We start from the raw sequence: 8,766 nt of genomic DNA, 5'->3' as shown, positions 1-8,766 counted from the left end.
GAAGGTGCAGGGCGTGGGGCCCGCGGCCTCGCTGCAGGAGGACGATGAGGAGTGGGATGACGTGAGCCTGCTGGAGCTCTGTGAACAAACATACAGAGAGCGGAGACTGGCAGGCTGGGCAGGAGGTGAGCGGCCCGGGCTTTTCCCTCGGGAGGCTTGGGTTGAGCCCAGGACACCGCCGCCGCACCCCGAAGGGTCACCCTGTGCCACGCCTGCCCCTCTGCAAGCCCAATCCCCCGTGGCACAGGCGGCTTTCCCCGGCCTGGCCCGGCAGGTGCCTGAGGCAGGGCCCCAGAGCCCGGGGCCCCAAGAGAAGCGTCCCTCGCGCTTCAGGCGGGCGCTGCGGGCGCTCAGGAGGCTGTTTCGCTGCCCCTGCCTGTCGGCACGGCCGGAGGATTAGCGCAGACACCCTCCTGAGCCGCAGCATGAGGCCGCAGATGGCTCGGGGCCTGCAGATGGCCGCTGGGCCAGACTGCCCATGAGGCAGCGTGAGGGAGCCGCACGGGCAGCCTTGGCCTGGCAGCACCCGTGCCAGGGGGACGCTTGGTGCCGGGGGCTCAGCGCTGCATGCCAGCCCATCATCCGGCTGCCAACAGACCTGCAGAGCCAGCCAGTGCCGCTGTCAGCCTGGCAGCAGCAGCGTCACCCCCATGGCTCCCCAAGGGCCACGGGCACTCCACTCTCGCTCGCTGCCACACGCAGTGGCTCCAGCACCTCCTGCCCTGCTGCACCTTCTGCCATGGCCTGACTGCTCTGGCAGAGGAGAATTGCTGCTCACATCCCATCTGCACCTCCCCTTCTGCAATCTCAGAAGCAATTCCTTCTCCTCTGGAAAGAATCCCGTGGTGATCCTTTGGGATTGAATCCACCAGCAATAGGCACAGACAGCAAGTGTGTCTCCCTGGAGATGACTCCACACTGCACGACCGGGAGACACAAAATTCTTACAAAACGAAATGAAGATTGTTTTCAGTAATAGTAGTAGTAGAAAAAAACCCAAAAAACCCAGACCAAAAAAGGGAACAGACGGTCGGTGCAGTCTGGCTGGCAGGACAGCAGTGACCAAGGGCTGGCATGGGATGGCTGGGAAGCTGTGAGTGTCCAGGCTGTGGGGCCCAAGGCCGTGTGCTGGGAGAATGACAAGAGGGATGAGGATGCATGAAACTATATGAGCCTCCTGGAACTTCTTGAAGAAAAAGCAGAACCCAGGGAAGAAAGAGCGGCACTTATGAAAACAGGTGAGCTCACCGTGTCCTTCCCTCAGGAGGCCTGGGTTGAGCACCTCTCACTAGTGTCACACCCCCAGTGCCGCTCTGGGCCGCGCTTGCCCTTCTGGAAGCCCGAGGCACCGTGGCACACGCAGCCTGTCCCGCCGTGGCCCAGCAGGTGCCAAGGCAGGGCCCGAGAGCCCACAGCTTGCCCCGCACAGCCCCCCAGCCCCGGGGCAGCCCAGCCGGGAGCCCAGGCGCTCAGGCAGCAGCTGGTTCCCCACAAGAAGCGTCCCTCGCACTTCAGGTGGGCGCCGAGGGGGCTGTGGGGACTGTTCCACTGCCCCTGTCCAGCGGCACCACCGCAGGATTAGCGCCTGTGGCCAGCCCCGGGCCGGGCCTGCAGATGGCCACTGGGCCAGACTGCCCATGAGGCACCATGAGGGAGCTGCACGGGCAGCCTTGGCCTGGCCATGGCCCTGCAGCCTGAGCCGGCCCCAGCTGCTGCCGAGCATCCCCAGGGCTGTCCCCAAGGCCAAGTGGTGCCCAACAGTGTGGTGGCCCAAAAGCAGCACCAGGGGGACGCTTGGTGCCGGGGGCTCAGCACTGCATCCCAGCCCATCACCCAGCTGGGAAGAGACCTGCAGAGCCACCCAGCGCTGCTGTCAGCCTGGCAGCAGCATCACCCCAAAACCATGGCCCCAAGGGCCACACTGATGTGACTCCTGCCCACTGCCAGACCCAGTGACTCCAGCACCTCCCTCCCTGCTGGAGCTTCTTCCAAGGCCTCCTTCTCTGTCAGGGGAGAACTGGTTCCCAGATTCAGTGTGCACCTCTCCTGCTGGAATCCAAGGCTACGTTCTCTCATCTGGAAAGGATTCCATGCTGATCCTGTGGGATTTTATCCATGAGCAATGGTCACACAGGAGGTGTTGCTCTCCGGACTCGACTGCAAACCGCCAGACTGCGACACACACAATTCTTACCAAAAAAGGAAGTTGCCTGTAAGAAATGGTAGTAGTAAGAAACTAAAAGCCAAAAATCTGAACCAAAAAAAAAGCAGAAAATCCCCCCAAAAACACAAAAAGAAGGAGAAGAAGAAGAATAGGAACAAGGAGATGAAGAACAAACTAACAAAAGATGAAGAAGCAGTGGTGGTCGTACTACAAAAGAATAAGAGTCAGAACAAGAAAAGAAGTAAGAAAAAGAAATAGAATAAGAAAAGATTAAGAACAGAAAGAAAAAGAAGGAGAAAAAGATTAAGACTCAGACTAAAACTAAGAATGGGAAAAATGAGGTAATGTAGAAGGAGGAATAGTAGTCCTAGTAAACAATAAAAGGAAGAAGAAGTGGCTGAAGAAGAATAACAATATAACAAAAAGAAGAAATAGTGTAATAAAGAAAAACAACCACAAAACCCACACCAAAAAAGCAAACCATTCCCCCCAAAACCAGTAAGATAAAGAGTAAAAATAGAAATAATAGTAACCGGATGAAGAAGAAGAAGCAGAACTAAAAAAGAATAGGAATAAGATTAGGAGTAAAAAAGAGAATAAGAAAAAGTTTAAAGGCGTAAGAATAAGATTAAAAAAAAGAATTACAAACAGAATAAGAAGAGAAACAAGAAAAACAAGAAGAAAAAAGAGAAGGAGAAAGAGGAGAAGGAGGGAAGGTGGACGGGAAGAAGAAGGAGGAGGACGAGAAGAAGGAGGATGAGGAGAAGAAGAAAGAGGGTGGGGAGAAGGAGAAAGGGGAGAAGGAGAAGCCCCAATGGACAGTATCAAAGAGAAGGCATTACCATGCATGGAGTGCTGAACTTTCCTACTTCATCCATCTCTGGCACTCTTCTCTCTGCCTATATATTTTCTTTCCTCTTTTTTTTCCCTTTCTTTCCTTTCCTTTCTTCTGTCTTTCTTTCTTTTTCCTACTCTTCTCTTCTGTCCTTGACTTTTCCTTTTCTTTCCTTTCCTTTCTTCTGTCTTTCTTTCTTTTTCCTACTCTTCTCTTCTGTCCTTGACTTTTCCTTTTCTTTTTTCTTTTCTCTTTTCTTTTCTTTTCTTTTCCTTTCCTTTTCTTTTTCCCTACTCTTCTATTCTCTCCTTTTTCTTTTCTTGTTTCTTTGTTTTTCCTACTCTTCTCTTTTCTCCTTTTTATTTTCTTTCTTTTTCTTTCTTGTTTCTTTTTCCTACTCTTCTCTTCTCTCTTTTCTCCCTTTTCTTTTCTTTTCTTTCTTGTTTCTTTCTTTTTCCTACTCTTCTCTTCTCTCTTTTCTCCCTTTTCTTTTCTTTTAATTTCTTTTCTTTTTTCTTTCTTTTTCCTCTTTTCTTTTCTTTTTTCTTTCTTTTTCCTTTTTTCTTTTCTTTTCTTTTTTCTTTCTTTTTCCTTTTTTCTTTTCTTTTTTCTTTCTTTTTCCTTTTTTCTTTTCTTTTCTTTTTTCTTTTCTTTTCTTTTATTTTCTTTTCTTTTCTACTTTCTGTTCCCTTCCCTTTTCCCATCTCTTTTTTCCCACTTGTCTTCTCCCATTTCTCTTCTTTTTTCCTTTTCCCCCTTTCTTTTTCCTTTTCTCCTTCCTTTCTCCCTTCTTTTCTCTTTTCCTTTGTCTCTTTTCTTTTCTTTGCCTTTCTTTTTCTTTTCCTTCCTTTTCATTTCTTTTCCTTTCTCTCCTCTCTCTGCTATCCTTGTTCTTTTTCTTTTCCTTTCCTTTCCTTTCCTTTCCTTTCCTTTCCTTTCCTTTCCTTTCCTTTCCTTTCCTTTCCTTTCCTTTCCTTTCCTTTCCTTTCCTTTCCTTTCCTTTCCTTTCCTTTCCTTTTCCTCTCTATTTCTCCCTTCCCTTCCCAGAAATTTTCCTGATACATCCGTTAAATTTCTAGGAAAAGTCCCTGAAAACTCTCTGAACTTCACTGGAACTTCCCTTCTCTTCCTTGAAACTTCCCTGAAACTCCTCTGAAAAATCTTTTCCCCTCCCCTCCCCAACCATCCCCTCCCCTTCACTCTCCTCTCCTCCCTTACCCTCCTTTCTCCTCCATTCCTTTCTTTTTTCCTTCTTTCTTTTCTTTTCATTCTTTCTGTTTCTTACTTTCCTTCTTTCTTCCTTTCTTTCTCTCTCTCTCTCTCTCCCTGTGTCACTTTCTCCCTATTTTTCTCTCACTTTCCTTTCTTCCTTCGCTCATTCTTTCTCTCTTTCATTCTTTTTCTCTCTTTCTTTCTCGTCTCTGTCTCTTTCTATCTCATCTCCCCGAAGGCTGTCGACCCTTGTCAGTCGGACCAAGCCGCTTTTCTAGCCGACTTGCCCGTGCCGGTTCGGCTGAGCTGACCGCGGCTCCGCCCCGCCCGCCGGGTCCCCAGGCCGTTGAACTGACCGCAGGTGCGGCTGGCCTGAGCTGACCGTTGGCTTGGCCGTTAACTGACCCCGGCTCTGGCCCCGCCCCCGGGGGCATCTTAAAGGTACAGCAGCTGAGGGCAGTGAGCAGGCAGGGAAGGAACAAAGTCATTATGTATTGTCACCCCAGCACGTGTCCCCATGCACCAAGACTGGGAATACCATGTGGAGGAAGAGCTTTCCCCACAGGCAGATGGCAGCGGCCGACAGCTTTGCCTGGGGGAAGAAGTGACCATGAGAGAGTTTCAGCTATGGAAGGTGGAAGTGACAATCCAGGAAGTTTCCTCCTGGGGAGCTGTGAGACACCAGGAGTGGCAGCAGTGGGAGGGAGGTGTGACAGTGCAGTGGGCAGATGGGACACAGCAGCAGCTGTGCCAGTGGGCACAAAGTGTCACAGTGCAGGAGCTGTACCACTGGCACCAAGAGGAGCAGGACAGATGCCCAGGGTTGTCCCCGTGGCAAGAAGAGGAGCCAGGCCAAGAGGTGTGCCAGTGCGAAGGGGAGGGATTCCAGGAAGTGTCTCCTTTGGAAAAAGCTGTGCCAGGCCGTGTGCACACGAACCCATGGGAAGAGGATGAGAGAGAGCCTGATTTGTCCCAAGCAGGAGACAAGAACCACCAGGAGCTCTCCCAAGAGGACAGTGTCCAAAGGGTGTCCCATTGGGAAAAAGACAGGGCTGAGGCAAAGCTGTTGCAAGGGGAAGAAAGTGTGAGCAGCCTGGCAGGGCTGTCCCACCAGGGAGAATGTGTCAGTGCCAAGGTCTGTGCCCAAGCCTTGGCCACAGAGAAGGACAAGGATGGCCAGCCTTGTGCCCGGCAGGGGCCTGGCTCTCTCAGCACTGCAGGCACCCAGGGGGGAGCAGAGGCAGTGCCTGCCCTGCCCAGCACCTCTCCTGCCCTGGGCAGCCACACTGCTGCCGCAGCCGGAGCTGCTGAGGAGGAACAGGAGGAGGAGAAGGAAGAAGAGGAAGAGGAGGAAGAAGAGAAGGAGGAGCGCTGCGAACCTCTTGCTGCCCAGGGGGAAAAGTCCCCAGGTTCTCTTGCTCTCAGTGAGGAGGTGCCATCGGCAGGGACACAGAGCTCTGTCCCTGCCCCACACAGCCCCCCAGGCTGCAGCCAGCCACAGGATCAGAGGCACCTGGAGCCCAGCATGTCCCCCAGAAAGTCAGTAACTACCAAGAACAATCGGACTGGGAAGAGTACACTGGCCAAGAGCTTTCTGGAGAGCAAGGCTCCATTGCCCAGGAGGTGTCCAAAGGCACCAAAGAGAACAGACCATCAGTGCAGTCCAGCTGAGAGGACACCAGTGACCAAGGGCTGACATGGGATGGCTGGGAAGATGTGAGTGTCCAGGGCGTGGGGCCCAAAACTTGCAGTGGGAGGAGGACAAGTGAGAAGAGGACAAGTGGGACGATGTGAGCCTCCTGGAACTCCTTGAGAAAGAAGCAAAGGCCAGGGAGCAAAGACCAGTAGTTTTTTCAATATGTGAGCTCCCCATGTCCTTCTCAGTAGCGACTTAGGTTGACCTCCTGTCACCCAAGTGCCCCAGGAGAGCCGCCGTGGCAGCAGCAAGCATCTCCTGGGACTCGTCTGTGCCGCAGGTGTGAGCCATGGAGCAGGACAAGGCAAGGCCCAAGTCGCAGTCCCCCAGCCCCTGGCCTGCCCCGCTGGGAGCCCAGGCCAGCAGTGAGCAGCAGCAGCAGGAGGCAGAGAGGGGTTCTGTCATGGCAGAGCGAGAGACCGAGGAGAGAGCCTTGGCTGGGGAGCTGGAGCTTCCCCAGTGTGACCATGGGGAAAAGCCAGAGCTGACGGAGCGCAGCTCGGGAGACATGAGCGACGAGCTGCAGGAGGACACTGAGTGGGAGAATGTGAGCCTCCTGGAAATGCAGGGGGAGGAAGAAACCGAAGCCAGGCAGGAAAGACTGGCACGGATGACAGCAGGTGGGCGCCCTGTGCTCCTCCCTCAGGAGGCTTGGGTGGAGCAGGTGTCACTGGGACTGCACCCCCGAGTGCCGCTCTGGGCCACGCTTGCCCTTCTGGAAGCCCGAGCTACCGTGGCACACGCGGCATCACCCGCCCTGGCCCAGCCAGGTGCCAAGGCAGGGCCCGAGAGCCCACAGCCTGCCCCGCACAGCCCCCCAGCCCCGGGACAGCCCAGCCGGGAGCCCAGGCCCTGAGCCAGCAGCGGGTTCCCCACAAGAAGCATCCCTCATGCTTCAGGCAGGCGTTGCGGGGGCTGTTCCACTACCCCTGCCCAACGGCACCACCGCAGGATTAGTGCCCGCGGCCAGCCCCGGGCCGGGCCTGCAGATGGCCGCTGGGCCAGACTGCCCGGCACTGTAACGGAGCTGCACGGGCAGCCTTGGCCTCAGGTGCCATTATGAAACTACTTTGTTCCTTCCCTGCCTGCTCACTACCCTCAGCTGCTGTACCTTTAAGATGCCCCCGGGGGCGGGGCCAGAGCCGGGGTCAGTTAACGGCCAAGCCAACGGTCAGCTCAGGCCAGCCGCACCTGCGGTCAGTTCAACGGCCTGGGGACCCGGCGGGCGGGGCGGAGCCGCGGTCAGCTCAGCCGAACCGGCACGGGCAAGTCGGCTAGAAAAGCGGCTTGGTCCGACAGACAAGGGTCAGCGGCTCTCAGAGAGGCGGCAGGTCGACGGCAGGTACACAGCTCTCGGGGAGACATCGAGAGAGAGCTCTTAGCAGGACTTTGTGGGACTCGACGGCTCTTGATCGAGACTCTGTGAGTCTCTATGGCTCTCCGCCCCGTGCTAGCTTTGTAAAAAGGTTTTGTTTGTTTTCCTTTCCCTCTCCCTAGCCTCCCTACCTTCCTTCCCTTCTCTCCAGCTCGGGCAGGCAGCTCGGTGGCCCCAGCCTGTCGGTCAGAGCTCCAGGGAAGGCCATGCCCGGGAGTGAAGGGATGGAGTCACCAGAATCCACCAGCTCTGCCCACTGTCACCGGCTGCTTCCACACACCCTTTTCCCGTTTTGTTCTCTTTGTTTTTCCCACTCTCATTTTGTGTTAATAAATAGTTCTTTTTTTTCTTCACTTGCACTTGCTGTTGTTGATTTGTTTCATTGGCAGTGCAAAGAGGGGAAGCCCTTTCCCCTTGCAAGGAAGCACTCATCCCTGTGCTTTTCCTCTCCCCTCTCCTCGCTCCCCTCACTCCCCTCTTTTGTCGTCTTTCTTTCCTTTCTCCTGTTGTTTTTCTCTCTCATTCTCTTTTGCTCTTTCTCTCTCTTTCATTGTCTCTCTCTCTTCTCTCTCTTTTTTCCTCTCTCTCTTCCTCTCAAATTTAACTCTTTCAGTCTTTGTCTCTCGCTTTCTCTTGCTTGGTTGCTTGCTTTCCTTTTTGAACCAGTTGTTCTACTTGTTACTAAGGATCAGGAATCTGAACAAATGTGATAAAACTGAACTCACACAGGTGTTATAAATGTAGACTTAAAAGTGCCTCATGTTAAACTCAGTTCATTTAGAAGCTTGAACATAGACTGTGAAAAAAAATGTGTTATTTTCTAAAAATTGAAGTTTCAGTTCAAACTAGAGCTAATGTGTACGTAGTTTTTGCTGTCTTTCAGCTTCTTTGTCTTCTGTAACGTGACTCACAGAATGGTTTGGTTTGGAAGGGGCGTTTAAAACCCATCATGTCCAACTCCTGCAGTGATCAGGGACATCTTCAACAATGTCAGGTTGCTCACAGCCCTGTCCAACCTGACCTTGAATGTTTCCAGGAATGACTCATCCACCACCTCTCTGACAACCTGTTGCAGTGTGTGACCACCCTCGTCATAGAAAATTTCTTCCTTGCATCTACTTTTCCCTCTTTCAGTTCAAAGCTGCTGTCTGTTGTCTTATTACTACAGGCCCTGCTAAAAATTCTGTCCCCATATTTCTTGTAAGCCCCCTTTAGGCACTGGAAGTGGCTCTAAGGTCTCCCCAGAGGCTTCTTTTCTCCAGGCTGAACACCCTCAGCCTTTCAAGCAATTCATTATTAGTCTAAAATCAGCTAAAATATTGTTCTGCAGAGAAAGTAGTAAGAAGGTTTTTTTTTCCCCCCTTTGAGGCATAAAAAAGGTCGTAAGATGGTTTCCACAGCAACTATGACATTACTCACCAATATCATTTCAGGCCTCCTGAATTTATTTATTTATTTGTGCCTGCAGCTTTGCCTCTGGCATA

General features: G+C 52.7%; 1 long non-coding RNA gene across 1 annotated transcript; it reads right to left on the bottom strand.

The window, feature by feature from the left end:
• Positions 1-2,152: 2,152 nt before the first annotated feature.
• Positions 2,153-3,106, bottom strand: LOC146424221 (uncharacterized). Its single transcript, XR_014846857.1, has 2 exons — positions 3,007-3,106; positions 2,153-2,210 (listed from the first exon to the last, which is right to left on the bottom strand). It is a non-coding gene; the product is annotated as an uncharacterized LOC146424221 (long non-coding RNA).
• Positions 3,107-8,766: the final 5,660 nt, after the last annotated feature.

This window comes from Lichenostomus cassidix, chromosome Z, assembly GCF_008360975.1.
Source record: "Lichenostomus cassidix isolate B80296 chromosome Z, HeHo_3.0, whole genome shotgun sequence".
Lineage (NCBI taxonomy): Eukaryota > Metazoa > Chordata > Aves > Passeriformes > Meliphagidae > Lichenostomus > Lichenostomus cassidix.
The sequence above is the reverse complement of the archived record's forward strand: the minus strand, read 5'-3'. Positions and strand labels throughout refer to the sequence as shown.